Here is a 23497-nt window from a genome sequence, read left to right as displayed (position 1 = left end):
TTCTCTCTCACAGTAAGATAAGTCCCATAAACTGTAAAGTAATGGTAGGTTTTCTCTTGGATGTTCTTCCATCTTTCCCAGCTTTCTGAGCCCAGCAGCCCAGGGGATGCTACAGAGATGGTACGTGAGGACACCTCACTGCCAAGTTGACTTCCCCGACCACAGCCTGCCAAAGACCCATGGGAAGAGAGCAGCAAACTCACTGGACAAATTCCTAACAAGTACAAGAACAATTAAGTACCCAGGAGGTGTCTAATGAGGATATTTGACAGATCCTAACAGAGATGAATCGGTACCACTCTTCCACAAAGTCGTTGGTATATAAATATTATGTTTGTTAAACTCAGATACATGGGGTTTTCCAAAAGTTCATAAAATGAACATGAATAATCTATACATGCACTTCCAACATTTTTGCATGCAAATTAACTTATTTTTTAATTATTTTTTTCACCAACTTTCTCAAGTGCCCTCATACTTTTCGCCCAGCATTCCTAAACTGGTAATCTGCTCTCTGTCAATGCTTCTCAACTGTTACGTATCAGGCCAGGGGTGGGGTGGGGTGACAGCATGTGTAGCACACGGAATCCTACAATGCACAGCACAGCCTCCCACAGTAAGAATTACCCAGCCCAAAACATCAATAGTTCTAAGGCTGAGAAATCCTGTTATGAAGAGATAATCAGGAGGTGGGCCTTGTGGTGCAGTGGGTTAAGGCACTGCCCGGAAATCCGGGCTACTCCCTGCTTCTGATCCAGCTCCCTGCTAATGAGCCTGGAAGGCAGCAGATGATGGCCCACAAGTACCTGGGCCCCTGCCACCCACAGGGGAGATCCAGGTGGAGTTCCTGGCTCCCAGCCCTGGATATTGTGGGCATTTAGGGAGTAAATCAGTGGGTGGAAGATCTCTTTCTCTGTAACTGTCTCTCCTCTCACTGTTAACTCTGCCATTCAAATAAATAAACAAATAAATCCAGGGAGAGAAAGAGAGAGAGAGAGAACACAGGCTTGGTAAGACAAATCCATAAACTTGTTGACAAGCTTTGCTGTGTATTAGCTTGCACATTCAACAAAAGAAGACTGGTTTTAACCATGTGATATAGCTACACTTAGCTGTAAAGAAAAATAATGTAATAGATCTATTGTTATACAAAGAAAATGTCAGCAGATTTTAAGCTTCTAAAAGTGGGAAGAGTGAAGCATAATCCCATGAAAACTAAAGTGATGTGTACGGCCCCAACAGCCCCACATAAAGTATAATGTAAGCCACAAGAGTGAATTTAAAATTTTCTAGTAGATATGTTTGTTTGTTTGTTTGACAGGCAGAGTTAGATAGTGAGACAGAGAGAGACAGAGAGAAAGGTCTTTCTTCCGTTGGTTCACTCCCCAGATGGCTGCCACGGCCGGCGCGCTGTGCCGATCCAAAGCCAGGAGCCAGCTGCTTCCTCCTGGTGTCCCATGCGGGTGCAGGGCCCAAGCACTGCCTTCCTGGGCCACAGCAGAGAGCTGGACTGGAAGAGGAGCAACCGGGACAGAATCCGGCACCCCAACCTGGACTATAACCTGGAGTGCTGGCGCCACAGGCGGAGGATTAGCCTAGTGAGCTGTGGCGCAGGCCTAGTAGATATGTTTTAATAAGTAAAATGAAATTAACTAAATGGTATATTTTATTTAATCCAATATATCTAAAACACTAAAATTCCAACCTGTACTCAATGTATGAAATTAGTGAGTATTTTATAATCTTCTTTCTAAATCTTGGTGTGGCTGTCACACCTTCAGCACATGTCAAGTGAAGTTTGCCACATTTCAACTGCCCAAGAGACATCTGTGGTAACTGAGTACTGTTTGGATGACCCAAGTTTATGCCATAAGAGACGGGCACCAAGGACTATCTCCAAAGCGGCTCAGGTTGTGATCCTGGAGGATGAATTTATAGTATCACTGCCTCCCAGGGTGCAGGAAGCCGGAACAGGGAACAGAGCTAGGACTCAAACCCAGGTCCTCTGATTTGGGATGTGGGTGTCCCAAGAAAATCCTCAGGGCCACACCAAACGCCCACCCCTGCTTGTTTGTGGTTTAGGATGAGAACTACACGTAGGCAAAGAACAATCTAACTGTCTGCATTTTGAGGGAACAAAGAGAAAATGGCTTGTCAGGCTTTCTAGGTATATACGTGCAGCCCTCTTGGATCATCTGTTGAAAATGACAGATTCTGAAAGTTTAAAAAAAAGGGGGGGGTGGTGGTGGCTGTCACCACATGCACATATAGACACACCTACACACTTACGCACACGTGCATGTACACACATGTGCTTTTTTTAAGAATTATTTTATTTATTTGAAAGAGTTACAGAGGGAGAGAGGGGTCTTCCATTCCACTGGTTCACTCCCCAAATGACTGCAACAGTCAGAGCTGAGCTTATCTGAAGCCAGGAGCCAGGAGCTTCCTCTGGGTCTCCCAAGCAGGTGCAGGGGCCCATGTACTTGGGCCATCCTCCACTGCCTTCCCAGGCCATTAGCAGAGAGCTGGACTGGAAGAGGGGCAGCCAGGACTCGGCACTGCAGGCTGGGGCTTTAACCCTGTGCATCACTGTGCTGGCTCCCACACAAGTACTTTTGCAAAATAGCAGGATTAAGGTCATTCTCACCAGTTGTCCCCCAACCAGTCAATCCCTTGCTTCCTCAAAATACACCTGTATACTGGGAAAGACCCTTCTTCACATGCTCCCAGATTGAGACACAGTCATGCCCCCTGCCCTGCAGAGCACACACACGTGGCCTTGGACACAGTGAGTGCCCCATAACTTCCTACTCACGTTGCCCATGTCGAGTGACAAGCCCAGCGATCTTTCATCTCAGTGTGTGTGTTACACAACAGGATCATGTCAGGGACCAGGACCACCACACAACAGCCCTGGAAAACCTGGTCACACTTTTTCTGGCACACGGTTCAGGTTTTGAAAAGTTCACGAGCCCCAGATCTCTGCATCTGAACTCAGGAGCATCCAGGGCCAATGGCCCGGCCTTTTAGGATTTGATCCCTCAAATCTAAGCTGCGACAGAGCTAGGAGGCGAATCCACATGGTGAAGAGCCAGTTGGCTCCCTCACCCTCTGATGGCAGGAGAGAGGTCTTCGGACACAGCATGCCGCCCTTCCACAGTCAGAAACTGCTCCCTAGGAGCTCGGTGCTTTTTCAAATTATTTTTCTACGTAGGCTTTCAAATTTAAAAAAAAAAAAGTATTTGGGGCTGGGGGAAGGTATCCAGATATCTGCCTCATTTCTATTTCAGTGAGGTTCTCCCTAATAAAAAAAGGACATTTAAAATACATTTCATTTTATTTTTAATTAATACTTAAAATTATTAACCTCCTTGAGAACTTACGATGTTCCACGCACTGTGCTAATCATAGAAATAATTGACATTCCTGAGCTGGTGTTTACTGAGCTTTTGCTGCGCGTGGAGCAGGACTCTGAGCACAACGGACTTGGAAAACCCGGTTCATCCCGCGCTACTTCAGGTGCCAGCTGAGTCCTGATGTTTCAGATAACAGGGAAGAAAGCATTTTGGAGAATCCGGTTACTTCCTTGAGATCGCAGAGCTAAAATGCAGCAGGGCCAGGCCCCCGAACCCAAAACACATGAGCTCCTAACCGACACTGTCTTTTAGATGGGAGATCCGTACAGAGTTCACAGAAAAGGCATCCCATGAAAAAGCCATGCATGGATTTCAAGATCTTTCTGCACCAAAATAAACCCTCTTTTGCAATCATGCTGAAGTCCCCTCGGATAAGCTTCCCAGCGTATCCATCAGACAGGTCCTTTCAACCTCCCCATTTCACAGATGGGGACAACTGAACTGTGCCAGAGAACAGGCATCCAAACTCAGCTGAGGCCTCCCCCACACCCAGGCTGCTCCACGGTGCCAGAGAACCAGAACCCACAGTTCCGTCAGGTTGGCTTCTGGAATATGTGGAATATTTACTTTTCAATTACAACTTGGCCCCGTGTTGAAAAGGTGGTTACGGGAGGCAGACAAGCAGACAGACAGCAGTATGGTTTCCTAGCGGTACACCCAGTAATGGGCAGAACCAGAAACAAAACAGAGCTTGGTCCTGGCGAGGGGAGACTGTGGCCCTGACCCCTAATCCCTACCCCTGTATCCCAACTCTAACTCTTGGCCCGCCAGCGCTCAGGACTGGAAACCTCAGCAGGGCTGAGAAACGGAGAGGAAGTGCATTTTCCTTTTACACTGTCCTTCCTTTTAAACCCCTTCAGAGATGGGTGGGCATCAGCCACCAAGACAGAGGGACTCTGATCCCGGGGCGCTCCCAGCTCTCTGCAGCGCATCCTCCTCCAAGAGGCCCCTAGACCACAGGTCTGTGCCCAGGGTCTCCGGGCTGCCTCTGCCAGGTTCCTTTGCAGGTGTGTGGAAAAACAGGGCCGGAGGCTGCCAGCCAGCTTGGTGAGGGGCAAAAAGAGACAGGGGGAGAAAATTCACGGGCTGGGGACCTACAGATAGGGTTTCTGATGCAAACAGCAGAGCAGGAACAGAACTAATAGGAAGGGCAGCCATGGTCTCGCTGTGCTAAGCTTTTTCTTCAGATTGGCCAGTGTGGGTCCCCCTCTCAAGCCCTGAGCTTCAGCCACTCTATTAGGCCATATTTTCCATTCGCTGATGTATCCTCGGAGCCTGAAATAAGAGTCCAGAACGAAGAAGCACTGAATAATTTGGGGTAATAAAAGAACTGGTGGTTTTTTTTTAAACAAGGTTTATTTATGTATTTGAAAGGCAGAAATACAAAGAGAAGGAGAGAGAGAGAGGGAGACAAAGAGAGAGGGAGGGAGGAACAGAGAGAGAAAGAGAGAGTGAGGTAAGGGGAGATCTCCCATCCGCTGGAGGTAACAGTTTCAAAGCTTCAAAGTCTATGAATCCTTGTCTCCCAACGGCAGGACCCTTTCCTATGCTCTCAGCTGCCTTCCCCCAAATCCCCACCCCTTGGAGCCTGGAGCTGCTCTAAAAATGATGAACGAAGAGATACAAATGGCCAAAAGAAACAAACAAAATGTCTAGACCTCATTTGCAAGCAAATAATTAAACAAGAAAACATGTACATACAGTTTTTTCTTCTGTTATTTAAATGAGAACAAAAAATGTTGAAACCCACTGTTGGCAAAGTGGCAATGAAATAAACCCTCTCCTCCAGTACGTGGTAGAGGTGTAAACTGGTACATTTTGAAAAGATGACAACACATATGGAGAATACATAAGAATTCTGTAACTTTCCCCCACAGACTAAAGAGAAGGAAATTAATAGAAACACTTTTGCACAGATATGCCCACTACAACATAGCTGAGAAAAACCAGACACAATAGGAAGGAAAGTTCATTATATATTATTACATCCAAAGGGATGACATAGAATGCAGCCCTTCAAAAAAGTAGAAATACAGACAGAGAGAGGGAGGGACAGACAGAAAGGTCTTCCATCCACTGGTTTACTCCCCAAATGGCTGCAAGTGCCGCAGCTGGGCTGATCCAAAGCAGGAGCCAGGAGCCTCTCCCAGGTCCTCCATGTGGGTGCAGGGGCCATATCTTCTACTGCTTTCCCAGGCTATAGAAGAGAGCTGGATTGGAAGAGGAGAAGCCGGGACACAAACTGGCATCCTCATGGGATACTGGAGCTATAAGCGGAGGCTTAGCCCACTACACCACAGCGATGGCCCCTTAAAATTTTCTAAGAATGTTCCATGACACAGGAAAATGCTCAGTGAAAATATTACATTTTTAAAAATGATACACAAGTCTGTACAACATACGACTGTAGTTTTTGTTAGTGTATGTCTACTCCATGAAAAGAAACACAGAAGGAGAAATGCACATTATTGAGGTCAGGATTCTAGATCATTGTTACTCTTGTATTTGGCCTCTTTTTCTAATTTCTTTTTTTTTAAAGATTTTATTTATTTATTTGAAAGGTAGAGTTACAGACAGTGAGAGAGAGAGAAAGAGAGAAAGGTCTTCCTTCCGTTGGTTCACCCCCCAAATGGCCACTACGGCTGGTGCACTGCGCCGATCTGAAGCCAGGAGCCGGGAACTTCTTCCAGGTCTCCCATGTGGGTGCAGGGGCCCAAGGACTTGGGCCATCTTCTACTGCTATCCCAGGCCACAGCAGAGAACTGGACTGGAAGAGGAGCAACAGGAACCAGAATCGCCACCCATATGGGATGCCAGTGCTGCAGGCGGAGAATTAACCTAGTGCACCGTGCCACTGGCCCCTTCTCTTTTTCTAATTTCAAATTCCCTGGTGCCAGTTGGCCCTGTGGCACTGTGGATAAAGCAGCTGCCTGAAGCGCCAGCATCCCATATGTGTGTCCGTTTGAGTCCCATCTACTCCGCTTCCCATCCAGCTCTCTGCTGTGGCCTGGGAAAGCAAAAGACGGCCCAAATCCTTGGTGCCCTGCACCTGCGTGGGAGACTTGGAAGAAGCTCCTGGCTCCTGGTTTCGGATCAGTCCAGCTCCAGCCACTGCAGCCATTTGGGGAGTGGACCAGCGGATGGAAGACCTCTCTCTCCCCTCTCTGCCTCTGCCTCTCTGTAACTTTGCCTTTCAAATAAATAAATATTTTAAAAATCCCAATAATAAGCTGAACTAATAAGAAAAAAAAATGAGGTTCATAATAACTTCCTATTCTTTGTATAAAAATACATAGAATAAAATATTATAATGAGAATTTAGCTGATGAAATAATATATAATTATGACCCTTTTGGATGATAATTCTATGTTGGTATCTTATAAAGAATGAATGTCAACCCCATTCCAGAACCAGACGGCACAAGATTCTGAAGCGTAAGCAGCTGAATCAACTAGTGTGCACCTCAAAAGCAACAAGCCACACACGTTCTGACCCCTTTACATTTCCCCGGCCCTTGGCCAAACACATGTCACTTGGGAGATCACGTGAGGGTGAGGGAGACACCTACATTCTCATACCGCACAAAACTCAGCTCTTCCAAAGATGGTCAACGCTTGTTAACCCAGCAGGAGAATTCTAACTCTGTGCACATTGTCATCAAATTGCCTTGTTTAACAAAAACATCAGACCTTAGCGGGAGGAGAGTCAGAGAAGAAAGGGGAGTAGAGGGGAGAAGGAAGAAAAGAACTGGTCACTTTCTGAGATGAATATTTTTGGGTGATTCTTCTCAGACTTAATATTGTGACACACCTGCCTACCCCTTGACATGGCTTGGAGTCAGAGAGAATGTTGGAAATGGAATCCCAAAAATAGAGCTATCCACATTTTTAAAAAAGCACTTCGGTTTAAGTCTAGAATTCGAATCATCAAAATTGAGTATTTCCACTTATTTTTGGCATTATATCATCAAAGGAAGGAAAGGGTGTAGCAGAACAAACCAGGAACTGACTCCCAAAATAATGAAATGGTGCCCAAGAGGATGTCATTTCCCTGTCTGCATCTTAGAGTCCCCTCCAGCAAATGACAAGGAATTGACTGGAGACGCCCTATGTTCCGAGTGCTCGCTGACATTATAAACCTAAGGACACTTCACTGCATGGCCACGTGAAGATGTCAGAACTAGATGGGGTAACCACCTCCAAGGCAAGGGTGGTTTTCTCCCAGGTACACGATTCAATTTTAAACATGATGAACATCACAGGAACTCAATAAATACTGATGCTTCATCAATTAATGACCATTAAGGAGGTACAGCAAACAAGAGAACTTAAATTTTATAATTCAGAAGTTTTAAGTACTTTTGAATGTTTCAAGGTAAATTCAATGAAACTCAACCAAAGAAAATTTTGAAGGTACAATGACAAACGAACTAAATTAATGGATTTCCCTGAGGCAACGAAGGATGAAAATTTGGGACAACAAAATACTGACAGCATGAATGGCTCCCTCTTGACAGGATGTAAAATTCCTACCTTGTATGCTGCAAATCAAGTTGGGAAAGTGGGAAAATATCAAGCGAGAATTCAGGTAAGAAACTTTAGCATCCAGAAATGTTGTACTCAGTGTTGATGCAATTGTCTCTCTTGTTATCCCAGAAACATAGGATGTGGTGCCAAGGAATAATTTTATGTGCCTCAAATTAATAATACCACTTAAAAGTAGAAGAAGCTAGGCAGAAATATAAAAATCACAACACTGCTCTAAAACTATCCTAAGAGATTGTGTTATCTCAAGACACCCAACCGAAACATACTGGCCATCTCGAGCAACTGGACAAAACCTTGCAGATCCAGGTCTTGCAGTGAGAACAGACAAACAATAAAGTCATCACCATGGTAGCCTACAGACGTGATTTAGATATAAGTAACGTGGGAAAATACTTATACGTTAAGGATTAAAGAAATGATTCCACACATTTTTAAATAAAACTTATTTTCCGTGAACTTTTGAAAGACCCCTTAGCATACACAGATTTAAAAAGTTTTGCACAAACTTTTGATTCTATTTACCATGACCTTTTTGAAGTGTCCTTGAATAAATGATTCTCTATTTAAAAATGGGTAAGATGCAGATAAAATATCTAACTGTTTGGGTGAAGCTGTGATAAAATTTTCCTTCCTACAATTTCTGCCTATATTTTTGTTTCCTGAATTTCTTTTAATGACATTACATAATGAAAAAATAGGTAGCATCATTTATTATCATTCACAATGAAGGAATGTTCTTCCCTCGCCCAACAGCATCTTAACAGTATTTAGGAGGCAAACAGAGACAATGCATGCTTTTTTTTGGTCATTTACCTACTATTTCCTAGACGCCTGAAGAGTTGAGACCAGTCTACAAACCTTGAAAATAATTCAACTGTGTTTCAGAATACTTGAATTAGGTAGAATCTTTGATGCTCTTAGTTAACTTGAAAGACAGAGGAACCCATCAAAGACTACCTATATTAGTACAAGGTAAAGGTGAGAGACCAGCATGTGGCTCAGACTCAAACTAGTACTTTACTGATCTAGAGACTCTGTTAACCACACCAAGCTGTGAGGTGCCTTAGATGATTAAAATCACCATAGTCTTAGTTAAAAATGGAATATATCTCCCCGTCCCCTCTACCTTCGAAACTCCGAATCTCCAAACCAGCAGGTTAGAAAATGGGTCAAGAGGGACCAAAGGCACAGGATTCCTATGTTTTGCCCTGATCACAGGCTAGGTATGCCCCAGATGTCACAGAAGCGAGAGAGCCAGGGACAGGGCCAACTGTGGTGATCTCAACAAACAAGAATGTCAAACAGGTCCTGCTCCTGGGAAGACAATGTGAGCCACCCAGTTCCAGCAAGCAGACAGTGAGTTGAATGAAATCTGTATTTTTTTTTAAGTGAGAGTCCAGCATTTTTTATTCTTGTTAAGGTCAACTCCAACTTCCATGTTGCAAACCCAACAGTCAGCTCTCATAATATCATTTTTTTGGAACGTGTAGCAGCGTCTGACACAGCTGACAACTCTCTCGCTGTACAGCCTTTTAATGGTAGTGGCTCCAGAATCCAGACCCCAGGGCCCATCTCGTCTTGACTGTCCCATTCCTCCTTTGGGGAGCTCAACCAGTTTCACTCCTTTACGTTTCCCTTAGATGCTTACAAATCCTCCATTTATAGCGCGCACTAGTATACTTCCAGAACACCAAGTGCTCATTCGACAACTCAATCTGGGTGAATAACAAACAACTCACACCTCCCAAGTTTACAACCATGTTCTCGGTCTCCCCATTGCCTCTCCCATTCCCAAACTGCTCCAGCCATGGGTTTCCCCATTCAGTCACTGGTAACCCCATCCTTCTAGCAGCTCATTGGACCAAAAGACCTTAGCTTTGAACCCCATCTTTCTGTCTACAACAACCATCAGTGAACCCTGTCGATAATACCCTGTCATCCGGGGCAAAACTCTGGGTGTCAACCTTGATGCACACTCTTTCACACTGCTCATCTGCTCCACCAGGAAATCCTTCCTGGCCTCCATGGCCACCTGGATCCTGGTCATCACGACCTCTCACTGGGATTATCCCAGGGGGCCTCCTAACCGGCCTCCCTGTCTATGTCCTCAATCATCTACATCCTATTTTCACAAAAAGTTGCTTCCAGAGTGATCCACTTAAAGCACGAGTCAGATTTTTCCCTCTATCAAATGAGCCCTCCACCTTCTCACTAAGAATACAATGAAACTTGGCCTCATGCTCAGACTGGTCCCGTCTCCCACTTCTTTCTTTCCTGGTAACTAACTCTGCTTTGGCCATCCTGGCGGACCTGCTCTTTCCAGAACAAGACAAGCCTCCGTTCAAACGGCATCTGCTCCACAGGCAGATTCATGCAGATCACCCTGCCTACAGCTGCAACCTCTTTCCTGCTCATCCTGACCTTCCTGGTCCTCCTGCATTTTCTCCCACAGTACCTGTAACCATGTATATTTCTAGTACATTTCCCACCTGTCCCTGTCCTCTAAGCCCACTAGGTTACTCTGTCTGTGTAGCAGGGTAGGTTACCAGTATCTAGAACTACAATGCCTGGGGGGGGGGGGGGGGGGGTTGTAGCATAGCAGGTTAAGCTGCAGTGTGGGAAGCCCACATCCCTTACTATAGTGTGGGTGTAAGTCCCAGCAGACGATGGCTCAAGTGCTTGGGTCCCTGCCACGCACTTGAGAGACTCGGATGGAGTTCTGAGCTCCTGGCTTTAGCCTCGCTCAGTCCTGGCCACTGCAGGCATCTGAGGAGTGATCCAGTACGGAAAATCAATCAATCAGTCAGTCTCTCTGCCTTTCACGGATGATGAAAATGAACATTTTAAAATAAGAAATATAATGCCTGTCACATATGTAACTGTGACAATGTTTAAAAAAGTAAAAATCAAAAGTAGAAAAAAAAAGTTATGCTTTTTTTATTTGAGAGGAAGAGAGACAGAGCTCCCATGTACTGGTTCACTCCCCAAATGCCCACTATGGCTAGGATTGGGTTGGCCTGAAGCTAGAAGCTGGAAACTCAATTGAGGTCTCCCACATGGGTGGCAGGGTCCCAGATACTTGAGCCACTACTGCCGTCTCCCAGGTCTATGTTGGCAGGAAGCTGTAACTGCCAGGAACAGAACCCAGGCAGTCCACTAAAGGATGCGGGCATCTTACCAGTCCGACTAGATGCCTGCCCCTGGAAATAATCTTAATAATTTATTTTATTTAACCAATGTGTCCAAAATGATCAGCCTTTAATTAATGAAGAAAATTATTCAAATATGTCACATTCTTTTTCTAGACAAAGGCTTCAAAATACTTTGTGGATTTTACACTTACAGCTCATTTAAGTTTGGGCTAACTGTATTTCAAGTGCTCAGCAGACACATGTGGCTAGTGGCCTGCATACTGGCCTACCACAATGCCTGGCACACAGCACACTTCTAATAAAGTTGCCATAAGTGAACAAATGAATGAATAAGTCTACCTGGCAGCAAGGATTATTTACATGGTAAAGATAGTATCCATACATTATAGTTTCATTATATATAAATAAAATCCTTATTACATGTGATAGACTGATTTTTTTTTTTTGGCTTTACTCTATTGTATACTTATTTCATTTAAAAATATTCTTAGGCACAACCCACAAAATGGATTCCCACACTCACTAATGGGTCCCAATGATCACTTTGAAAATCACTGATTTAAACATACTCTTAAGGGATGCCATTTGTAATGAATGGGTTTCAGGACACTTCCTCTTCCTTCTGCAGATAGCTCCAAGATTCTTTCAAAGAAGACAGGAAGGCTAGAGGAGAGGTGAGCACCCAGAGTACTATCCAATCATGGAACGCAGCCATCATGGCCCATCCAATAACCCGTCATATTTCTTTTTTTTTTTTTTTTATAAAACAAGGTAATTTTAAGTAACTTATCACACTGTCAGGTAATTAAAAAAACATGTAATTACCTTCAATTATATATTACACACAAGTTAATATACAAAAGTCAAGGAGAAATAGGTATGATTTTCAAACTTCAAAAAGAGTAGATTTGAAGGGAACAGAAATAATTCAGATTTTTCATTTGATCCCCATTCTCCTTTATGCAAAGGCCACAGAAGTTACAGTAGACAAGGTCAATGACAGAGAAAAAAGTTAACTGAAGTATCCGACCTTCATTTGATACAAGGGTACTTCAAAAAGTTTGTGGAAGATGAAATTTAAAGGTAAGTTTACTTTGATGCAAACATTTTTGAAATCAATGCAGTTTTTTTATAATATGAATTTCCAAGACATTGTTGAGACCCCTTATATGCATAGATTTTGAAATTGTTTTGCACGCAAACTTATCTTTTAATTCCATTTTCCACTCATTTTTTGCAATACTCTTATACTTACAAAGTCTCACTTACCAGTATTTTTTTAAATGCCACCACAAACTTCACATCAAACCTAGCCCTGGGCAAAAGTTGCCACTACAAGCATCAACTTTTAAAATAAATTTGTAAAACAAGCATTCTATCAACAATATACTTTTTGCCCCTTGAAGGTCCTGGGCGTCACCAGATACTGAGGAATTATGTTGACAAGGTTAACATGGATGTGCTACACTTTATGGGGTTTTGTTTTTGTACAGTTAAGCTTCAAATTTCTTCCTGAGGCTTTTGAATTGCCAAAGAAAAGCAATACTTCCTACTCCCGACTTCTCCATGAAGTTGCTAAGTTGCCACCTAACGTGAGGACCTCTTCCAAGACACACAAGGTCAGCAGCTGGGATACGTGTACCCTCGGCAGAGAGAACAGCAGAAACGTCGTTTTCAAAAGAGCAGAATAAAACCATTTGTTATTTGGTTTTGTGGTTTTGATTGTTCCCTGTGCAAAATATGGCTACTTGATACGTGCTGCACACACTGTCTTCCCTACTAAGTATGCCTTCATGTACATTTCAACAAGTGAATTCTGCTTGAAAACGAACTCTATTGAGCATATTTCTCTGCAAATCAATATTTAAACAATTTTTTTCTTTGAAACTAACATTCAAGAGAGACAGCTCTTGTTTACAGAATAACTTAGTTTAGCATTATGGCTAACAATGTTTAAAAACAGTAATCTTAAAATGCAAACATCTAAATTCTAAAGGTTAACTGTTGAGAGGCCACATCAGTTATGTGGAAATACATAGTTGCTCTGCAATCTATCCCTTGAAAGAATATTACTGCCCACCATTCTCTTGGACTTATATGAATAAGAATGTGGGGTCAATGGTGTGGCATAGCAGGTAAAGCCATTGCTTGCAGCACCAGCAATCCCATATTAGAGTACAAGATCAAGTTCTGGCTGCTCCACCTCTGGTCCAGCTCCCTACTAGTGTACTTGCAAAAGCAGAAGATGGCCCAAGTACTTGGGCCCCTGCCACCCACGTGGGAGATCTGGATGGAGTTCTGGACTCTTGGCTTTGGCCTGGCCCATTCCCCGAAGTTACGGCAATTTGGAGAGTGTACAGTGGATGGAAGATGTGTGTGTGTGTGTGTGTGTGTGTGTGTGTGTGTGTTTCTCTCACTCTGTGTCATTCTGCCTTTCAAATAAAAAATTTTTTAAAGAACTTACACAAATGGAGTTTTTAGAGTTTAAGATTTTAAATGCCTTGGATGAACTTTGATGTGCTAGGAGCCAGTCGCAGAGATCACACACTGTATGATTCCACTGATGTGCAATGTCTAGAGTCAGTAAATCTATATGGACAAAAACTAGAAGTGGCTGTTGTCAGGGGCAGGGTGGTGGGAGAATGCAGGCTGCTATTAGACACTATGTGTCTTTCTTGGGTAATGCCTTAAAACTAGGCTAGAAGGTTGCAAAGTCTGTTAACATGCTAAAACCTAGACTAAGTACACTTTAAATGAGTGAATTGTATTATGTGTGAATTATAATTTTTTAAAGATTTATTTATTTATTTTGAAAATGAGAATAACAGTGAGGGATGGAGAGAGAGAAAGACAGAGAGAGAAAGAAAGATCTTTCATTCGCTGGTTCACTCCCCAGATGGCTACAATGGCTAGCACTGGGCCAGGCCAAACAGGAGTTTCATCAGGATCCCACACATGGGTGGCAGAGGCTCACAATTGGGCCATCTTCTGCTGCTTTCCCAGGCACATTAGCAGGGAGCTGGATTGGAAGTGGAGCAGCCAGTTCACGAGCCAGCACACACATGGGATGCCAGTGTCACAGATGGCACCCACTACGCCACAACTGCAGGACCATGAATTATAATGGTAATAAAGCTGTTCACACAAAATCAGCATGCACTTGACCGGCATGAATGTTACAAGAAAATGAAGACATTCTCACAGAGCTTCCACACGATGCTAACATACATAGTCCCTGACGCTTGAGTCTCCCTGTTACAGCATACCTTTTCTTTTTCCTTTTTTTTTTTTTTTTTTTTTTTTGACAGGCAGAGTTAGAGAATGAGAGAGAGAGAGAGAGAGAGAGAGAGAGAGAAAGGTCTTCCTTCTGGTGGTTCACCCCCCAAATGGCCGCTACGGCTGGCGCACTGCACTGATCTGAAGCCAGGAGCCAGGTGCTTCTTCCTGGTCTCCCATGCGGGTGCAGAGCCCAAGCACTTGGGCCATCCTCCACTTCCCTCCTGGGCCACAGCAGAGAGCTGGACTGGAAGAGGAGCAACCTGGACAGAATCCGGCACCCCAACCGGGACTAGAACCCGGGGTGCTGTCGCCACAGGCGGAAGATTAGCCAAGTGAGCCGCGGCGCCAGCCCTTTTTTTTTTTTTTTTTTTTTTTAAGATTTATTTATTTGAAAGACAGAGTTACAGAGAAGGAGAGGCAGAAGCAGCAAGATAGAGAGATCTTCCATCTGCTGGCTATCTTTAAATGTCCACAATGGTCAGGGCTGGGTCAGGCCCAAGCCAAGAATCAGGAGATTCTTCCAGGTCTCCCAGGTGAATGCAGGGGGCCCAAGGACTTGGGCCATCTTTTGCTGCTTTCCCAGGCACATTAGCAGGGAGCTGGATCAGAGGTAGAACAGCTGGGACTGGTGCCCATACTTTTTCATAGCAGTCAATACACAAGTTCACAGAGATGTATACTAATGAAAAAATCTGGCATGAGTTTCAAAAACTTTTTGGACCAAAATATTCCATCATTCCACTTTTCCACAAATTATCTGAAGTATCCTCATAGTTGCCCTTCCTAACTGTCATCATCATCACCATCATTCATGTCTGTCTTCTCCAGAATACAGATCTATGAGGATCCTTATGTGATCCTTATGTGATACTATGATATTAGCCCTTAGGCCAGAACCATCAATCATGCCCTGCAATAAGAATTAGTGTAAATGTGTAGGTATGCACATTTGTATGTATGCATGTGTGTAGGAATGAGGTTATCAGGGCAATTCAACAAAACAACAAATAAAATGTGAAGTTCAAAGATCCCTTACATTTAAAGACAGCCATTTAACTAATCTATGTGGGCTCCAGTGATGATCTTCAACTCTCCATACCATCCAGAATTACACACAAAAAGATGAATTTTACAAGTTGGTTTTGGATTTTAAGTAAAATACATGTGGCTGAATTGTCGATGGTGAGAGGACAGGGAGAAAATGCCGCATAAACCTTTATTAAGTCACGGAACCAAGGCAGCCACGATAGTGACATCAGTGTAATTGTGACCAGAGCAAGATCTCTTTTCAGTGTCTGTCTTGACCTTGCAGACGACCTTGGGTAAGTTGCTCACCATTTACAGGTCCACTTTCCCAGTCTGTAAAGCTGGGATTGTAATAATTGCCAGCTACCTCGCAGGAATGCCAGCAACCAGACCCATTTTGTAAAGCACTCAGATCTACTTGGAAGAAAATTGTGGTATCACTACCAAGGATGATGACTGTTATTTATGATTCTTCAGACCTTTGGATCTAAATTTAAAAAATGGCTTCATCTGGTTTTCTGAATTTGCCTGGCCACGTTTATGCACACAACCAGTTGTTCCCAGAGTGCCTATGTAGGCATATTTATTTGCATCAACACTGACTGCTAATGATTCCCAGATTTCAAATTTCAGGCATGCTGTTTACTGAGAAGCTCCTAGAATCTGAAATCCACATCCTTCCTGGAGGGTGAGAGATGGCGCTGGGTTTTAGTCTATCACTAGGTAGCAAGACCTTCTCTCTGTTTAGGAAACACTGACCACCACACTCATTTTAGACATTCAGACATTATTTTACATTTCTTGCAAACCAGTTTTCTTTATATCTAACATTTATGTAATAAATAGTTTTTGCAAGACCTCTGAGCTTCTTTGAAGGTGAAATATATGGGAGAACATTCGGCCTAGGGGATGAGATGCTGGTTAAGACTCTTGCATCCCACGTGAGAATGCCTGGGTTCGATGCTCAGCTATGCTCCTAATTCTAGTGTCCTGTTAATGTTCCCCTGGAAGGCGGTGATGGCTCAAGCAATTTGGTCCCTGCCACTTACATAGAAGATCTGGATTGTATTCCTAGATCTGAGCTTTTGTCTGGCCCTGCCCTGGCCATCGTGGGCATTTGAGGAGTATACCAGCGGATGGGGGCTCTGTCTGTCTCTCTTTGTCTGCCTACCTCTCAAGTAAATAAATTAATATAATATCATAATGTAATTTATTACTCTTTCGAGCCCATAAACCCTAACTTATTTCTAAAGATTGAAATTAGAGTCAGACCATGGATGGGACAGATATTACAGAAGAAAAACACATTAATAAAATGTTCATTGGGGATAGAAAAAATGAAGCTTACGTAGCAAGAACAAAAACAAAGACGATAAAGAAGCTGAAATTGAGAAAGACTAAAGATTGAGCAAAACCTCTTACTCTGAGCTACCTAGATGGCAAGACAAAGAAAAAACTACATGGATTCATTAGTCAGCTTTCTTTGTGACAAGAATGGAGGCATCAGGAAAACAAAATTTTTATGATAAGTGATTCTATAAGGGGGAGGTCCTATAGACAGGATATTGAATGATATAACTGATTACGCTGTTGTTTAGTGATTATAAAATACTTTTTAACATAGACTCTCTCTCCCAGTTCATGCTAGCAACTTCCTAGGAGCTGTTCTCCCCCCAGCTACCCCTCCCCACTGCCAAATTTCTCCTTAACCCATGATATTTGTAACTTTGAACAATGTCATAGAAATTGGGTGGAAAAACCACATCTCCATTTTTAGATCATTGGGTGTAAGCATGGACGTTATAAAGATATCAGATCAGAATAAAAATAACACACGTACAGGTGATTCCAAAGAAAACAATGAAATCTTATCAATGCAGCTATAATTTGGAGGCATAGCAACAGGGAAACTCTCAAGGTGATTTTATTTTATCATCTTTTCATCTACTTTTCCAGCTAGGTTTAATCCCAAGCTTTAGCTTCACTGGAAACCTTTGCTAACAGCAGGAGATGAATTAAACACCTGGCACAACTTTGCAGGAGGAGCCTCCTGCACTGAGATCACTCTGAGATCACAGAGGCCGGGAGACTGCCAAGTACACCCCAACAGGCAGCTGTGACACAGAGGCAACAGTCCACAAAGCAAAGAACAGGCGGCAGACCCTTGATATAGAATAATCCTTTCATTTTTAAGGTTGGGAAACTGAGTCTCAGCACATCCAAGTGCTTCGCTGAGTCTTGCTGTTGCTCAGTTGCAATGGCTGCTGCGGCACATCCCTCCCATGCCAGACATTTGAAGGGGACTTCGGTCCTATTTTGAGGACAGTTAGGTGATGCACTGCAAAGGCTTAATTTAAACAACATAGGTGGTGAAATGATTTTTTTTTTTTTGGGTCCAAATCAAATGTGCCAGAATACAAGTATAAAATCAAATCTGGACCCCTTTCTGGTACAACCTAGAACCCTAAAAGCTTGGAAGAAATTAAAAACAAATGTGATCAAACAATCTGCATGTTACGAAAGTTTCATAAAAACTCTTGTTTAACTAATGAGTATAAGCAGTCTGTATCTTATAAATTCATAAACTTTAATTTGGTAAGTCCAGAGCAACAGCTTTATTCAACCATGACAAAAAATAACCTGTTTTTAAACAGATACACATTTACTAAATCAAATACAACTATTAAAGGCCCAAATCCAAAAATGAAATGAATACGCCACTAGTTGAGAAATATCAGACGTTCAAATCATTTGCAAGATTATCTTGCATAAGATGATCTTTGCCCTGATCAGGGAGATACTTTTGAAATCAAGTAATACATCTCTCATCTATAACCATTTCAACCAAACAGCTTTGCAACCCCCTCCCCAAAAAGTGATTTTGAGAAAATTAAATTTGGCTTTCATTCATCAAGCTGCACTAGTCTCTGAAAAGTTCTAATTTTAAAATCAAGCACTCATTTGATTTTCAAGCAAGGTCAAGAGAACAAGGCAGCCTAGCGCTGACATTACAGGGCTATGCCCCACGCCGCTCAGCAGTGACATCAATGTGGTGTGTTGCTATGGTGTCTGACTATTAATTTCTGAAAGAAGGTGATTACAAAGCCGCCAGATGAACATCAACTGGATGACACCACTTCAGCACAGAACACTGACATGCGCTACTCTTGTTTGCAGCAAGTTAATTTTTATGAATCACCACTTCTCTGATGTGAATATTCCTGTCTAATAGCAAACCCACCATGTCAACCAGCCAAAGATAAGTTCTGCTTCCACAATCAATAAAGTAATACTGGGGGGGAGGGCGGAGTGGGGGAGATGTAAACCTGTGGACCACTTCCTTCCTGGTAATCTTTCCTTTGAAGACCGCCCCAAATGGGCTCCAGGTGGTATTTACACAAATAGGTACATGTATTATTTGACAAATACAGATGAGAAAACAAGGGAGTTAAAATGCCTAGGAGGTGAGAGATAGCACCCTAGATATAAATCTACTAATCATATTTGTATTTACCTTTTTTCTGGCTTCTGTAGAGCAATCTTCAGTTATAGTCACCTCAGAAGGTCACTTCTTACCCTGCAAACAAAAGAGAACATTAAAATCTGGGCATCAAGAGAGGCAGCATCCTCCTCTACCTAGGGCAGACACAAGCAAAACAAGGGGGACGCTCAATTCTGTTTCACGCGAACTCAATTCCAGAGTGAATGCAAACAAGCCCCAAGATCTCCACTTCTCTGGACCACACACCTTTGAGGTCTTCAAGACAACAACCTCAACTTGGGAGGGAAAAAGTCAAGGTGAAACGTTTCACACTGTCATATGAACTGTTTCTCATCTTGTCGCCCGTCGATTTATTTTCATGTGGAATAAAATATGACTCACAGGCCTTTGTTTCTGGAAACCAGACTGCTACTTGAATGTGTCTCTGTTTGGTGATCATCCACAACATCTTTAATTTCATTAAAGCAGAGGCTCATTCGTTCTACGGCAGGGAGCGAGTCCTCGCAGGCAAGATGCATTATACCACTTTGGACTTTTCCAAACGAATAAAAGCATCACTGTTTGCCGTTTGGGGAGGGCTGGGGGCTTAATTGCTGATGAAAGCTGTTCACAGAATGTTTTCCACTTAGCATAGATCTACCAGATCTCCGAAGTTAAATAAAAATGGTTCACGTCAGATGAAATAAACAATTGAAATCAAGCTTCCTAAAACACAAAGAAAGCAGGGAACACGTTTTAGCCCACATCTACTCCTGCATCTGCACACTCCCTCCTCGAAGAAACATTACAAGCTGCCTCTTGCTGCCCATGAAACTGGGATCAACATATGGCACAAGTGACAAGAAAAACATTTGTTTATTAATTTAGATCAAGTTTCTAACGGGTACAGGATTCATTCCACATCCATTGACCAAATGCTCATGTAATTTTTTTTTTTTTTAAAGATGGCAAAATCAAATCAACATTGTACTCAAAATGTTCATCTCCTTTGCTCATTCTGGAAGACAAGATGCAACGCGGTGGTTTTCATTTTACAGGACTCTGTCCCTGCATGTCCCTCAGCCGTTGGCCCTGAATGGGGAAAGGCAAACATCCCCGAGAGGAGGAAAAATCTTACTTCACCAGGGCGAAAAAATTTGAAAGTGGCACTTTGCTGTGTACTCTTTGAGGAATTGATCTGAGGCCAATTTATGACATTTCCACAAGCAAGTGTATGCAGATTCTTGCCATTAAGATTGGAAAAAGATGCAAGCTCTGAGTGAAATCGTAATTTTCATGTTTACTGTAAGAGGAAATTGGAGGTTTTCACCATAAATGTTCACCATTTGGGTGGGGGAAAACCCTAGCTCTGAGACTTTAGGTTACTATTTTGCAACCTGCCCAAAGCCTTTGTGTTTTTACACAAAACAATTCAAATTGAAAATGAAAATCGTGTGCTTTACTGCTGATGTGTGTCCCCAGGATTGGTTTCTCCAATGGTGAGAACTCGCGTTCAGGGATAAGGAAGGAGAACAGAACAGGGGGCTCTGCAAAACAGCCCCCTCCCCTGGGAGACACAAGGCCCAGCAGCTTCTCCCACCCACCCCCAGAAAAGTCTACCTCCACCACTCACCGAACCTGAAATGTAAAGCAAGTGAACTCTGGCAGACCCTACTCAATGTGAAGTAAGAACGCCCCTTGCGCCCTCCTTCTGACTTGAGATGTTCTCCAGTGCGTGCACTCTAAACTCATTTATGTTTATCTATTGAGCTGTGTCTATTTCTGCGTGTTTGGCAGTCAGACCTATAGTATCAGACTTTGCAATGCAGATGAGATTTGCTATCATATAGGCCTGGCAAACAACTGGACCTCATTAAAATTTAATTTTTTTAAACTGCTGAAAATGCCTACTTTGAATAAAGTTATCGCTGGTGCTGCACTAGAACCTGCAGATCATTTTCAGGTAAGCACTAGACCTGTTTCTCTTCTTAGCTACCCACCCACCCGGTGTATTCGGTAAGTGAACGTTGGGCAAAAATGGACAGCTCTTACATCGATTTTACAAGGATAAATTTTTCCCTGGGCAGCAGGGGGCACGGGGGAGATTAATAACAACAAAATTATACAATTGACTTTCCAACATATAAATGCTAAAGCAATACGAAATTGGCTACATTTAATTTTCACGTTTACATAAAAAAGATTGCCAGTGGGATATAAACTCTATCTTTCTCCATTTTGGAGTTCTATAAATGTTAATGCACATGCACATTTGACCACTTGTTCATTTATTTCTCTTGATTTTAGTTTTCAGAAAAAGGATACATTAGCAAAGCAATCTAAAAGATCTTTTTTCCTAGTTTTGCTGAGAAAAAGATTAATAGTTCAACAGCTGTTTGCCATCATGCTAAATTAAATGAAATGTGTCAATAGAACAGACAAGAAAATTAGGGGGTAGTACTGGGGCCTAAGTCTGCATCATTACAAGCTTAGAAGAATCGGAAATCAACAACTAGGAGAAAAATCTGTGTTTAATTTTTTTCCCAAAGCATAAAACTTCCGTTTCCAAAACTCTTATCTGCTATTTCTTTTTAAAACAATCACTTCTCCCTAGCAAATATTATCAACTATTTACCTGTATGCTTACTGGCAGTATGAATGTCAGAACTAAAATTAGATGATTATGTAAAGCTTTTAAGTTAACAAAAAATGGTAAAAGAAATATATTCCCCTCCAGCCCACTTGTCTTCTTTTAAAAAATGCTGTCATCACACAAAGTGCATTTCCCCCCCTTTTTCTCTCTCTTTTTAGAAAGTTTCCTATCGGTTTTAGGTTTTAAAAAAGAGCCAAGGATACAGTAAACAGAGATTACTTCTTTTCCTTGATGTCATTCTCTGCAACAGCTAAAACCCTGTGAACACCACAGCTCTTCCTGGGCCTCTTCGTTACTGAGGGCAACAGTGCCGCTCACCTGAGACCAGGTGATAACCACACAAACCAGGATCTACAAGATACCACACTTCCCCTGTGACCTCAAGGGTCAGAAACTTCACAGTACCTTCCTCTCCCTCTGCCTTCCCCACTCACCCCAGATTAGAAATGCCATTCTGTGAAACCTGTAAGTTATTATAACGCCTCGTTACACTTTCTACAGGCGTGTTTTACCCCGCCTTTATGCTGTGCCGTATGTAAGACATAGTGCCAACTGGTGCTTGCAGTGAAGGGTGCAGGTGGGATCTCATTTCACAAGGCTAAAAATGAACAATACATACTCCTCTTCCCATGCATTTCCCCTTTTTTTCTTTCCAGACAGCTAAAAGAGATGACCTGTATCAGGATTTCTGCATTATCTGTCATTTTGCACAATTATGCAAAAGTGACTCTCCAGGATGGACGATGTATTTGATCTCAAGCTTTGGCCCAACAAATGCTGGCTGAGAACACCCTGTGTGCAGTCTTAACAGGGACAGAAAGACGAGCGAAGTCAGGCCCTAGCCCGAGACGAAGGGGGCAGTTTAGGAGGTTCCTGGCATGAGGACCCCTTCTTTCTCCTAAGTCCAGGAACTCATTTGAACTTCCCAGACCTCCAAATCCTCAAACCCGAGAGAACTAACTTCATTTGCACAAGCAGGTTCAAATGGGTCCATTTCCAAGGGATTCCTGCCTCATGCAGGCTCTTGGGTTTCATTTTTCCATGATTTTTCAGAAAACGAAAGGATGACCAATGCATAGCATACAAGGCTTAGCTGCAAAAGGTTAATAACAAGGTCACTTTTTTTTTCTTCACTAAAGACAAGAAAGGCCACTTACAAGGCAACCCCAAAGTATTTCCTGTGCCCAGATGACTTCAAATATGAAATCAGGTTTACAAAAAGAAAAAAGGGAGAGGGAAGAAAGGAAAAAAGGAAAGGAAAGGAAAGGAAAGGAAAGGAAAGGAAAGAGAGAGAGAGAGAGAGAGAGAGAGAGAGAGGGAGTGCTCACATACAAGTGAGCAATGAAGAGGGATGAGAAGAAAGAGAAAGGAGGGAAAGAGGAAAAGAAAATCAAGCAACAATTGTTGAGTCCAGGTTTCCTGTGACCACAGGCAACCTTGAACACCACCCATGCCTGCTGGCTTACGCACATGACATTTTTTTCACTTATCGACCAAACGAATGCACTACCTAGGGTCCATCATTCCCTCAACTCTCCTTCTCTCAGTGCCACGAACACGTGCCCCACCCCACCCCAACCCCCTGTCTGGGACCCACACCAAGTATTCGTGCCTAACTTTGGGGTCCACTCTGGTAGGCAAAACTCCAAAACGCTATAAATACGGTGAGGCATGTGGTGCAGGCAACCCCAGGCGACGCTGGCCACGGGGAAATTGCTTCAGGCTGGCGGCCCCCCAGCAGCTCTGCCTCGGCCCCTCTGGCTTGGGGAAACAGCTCTCTCCTACCTCACCGAGAAGTAAGACCCTGGTCACGGTCATGTGAACATATTTTATAGGTATCCTTTAACAGCCTTTAAATGTTGAAACCTAAAAACAATATTTGCTGTTTTCCCTTTGAAACTCCAACAAAGCCTTTGTTTTAGATTTACCTTTAGTGTGC

At 43.0% G+C, this 23497-nt stretch overlaps 1 protein-coding gene across 10 annotated transcripts in view; it reads right to left on the bottom strand.

The window, feature by feature from the left end:
* Positions 1–23497, bottom strand: part of FOXP1 (forkhead box P1) — a 464888-nt gene that overhangs the window by 328678 nt on the left and 112713 nt on the right. For all 10 annotated transcript variants that reach the window (XM_070050577.1, XM_070050597.1, XM_051852212.2 and 7 more), the window contains one exon: positions 18939–19001. The gene's annotated coding sequence lies outside the window, so the exon portion shown is untranslated. The remainder of the gene's footprint in view (positions 1–18938; positions 19002–23497) is intronic.

This window comes from Oryctolagus cuniculus, chromosome 10 (assembly GCF_964237555.1).
Source record: "Oryctolagus cuniculus chromosome 10, mOryCun1.1, whole genome shotgun sequence".
Taxonomy (NCBI): domain Eukaryota; kingdom Metazoa; phylum Chordata; class Mammalia; order Lagomorpha; family Leporidae; genus Oryctolagus; species Oryctolagus cuniculus.
Note: the sequence above shows the minus strand (reverse complement) of the source record. Positions and strands in the feature narration are given on the sequence as shown.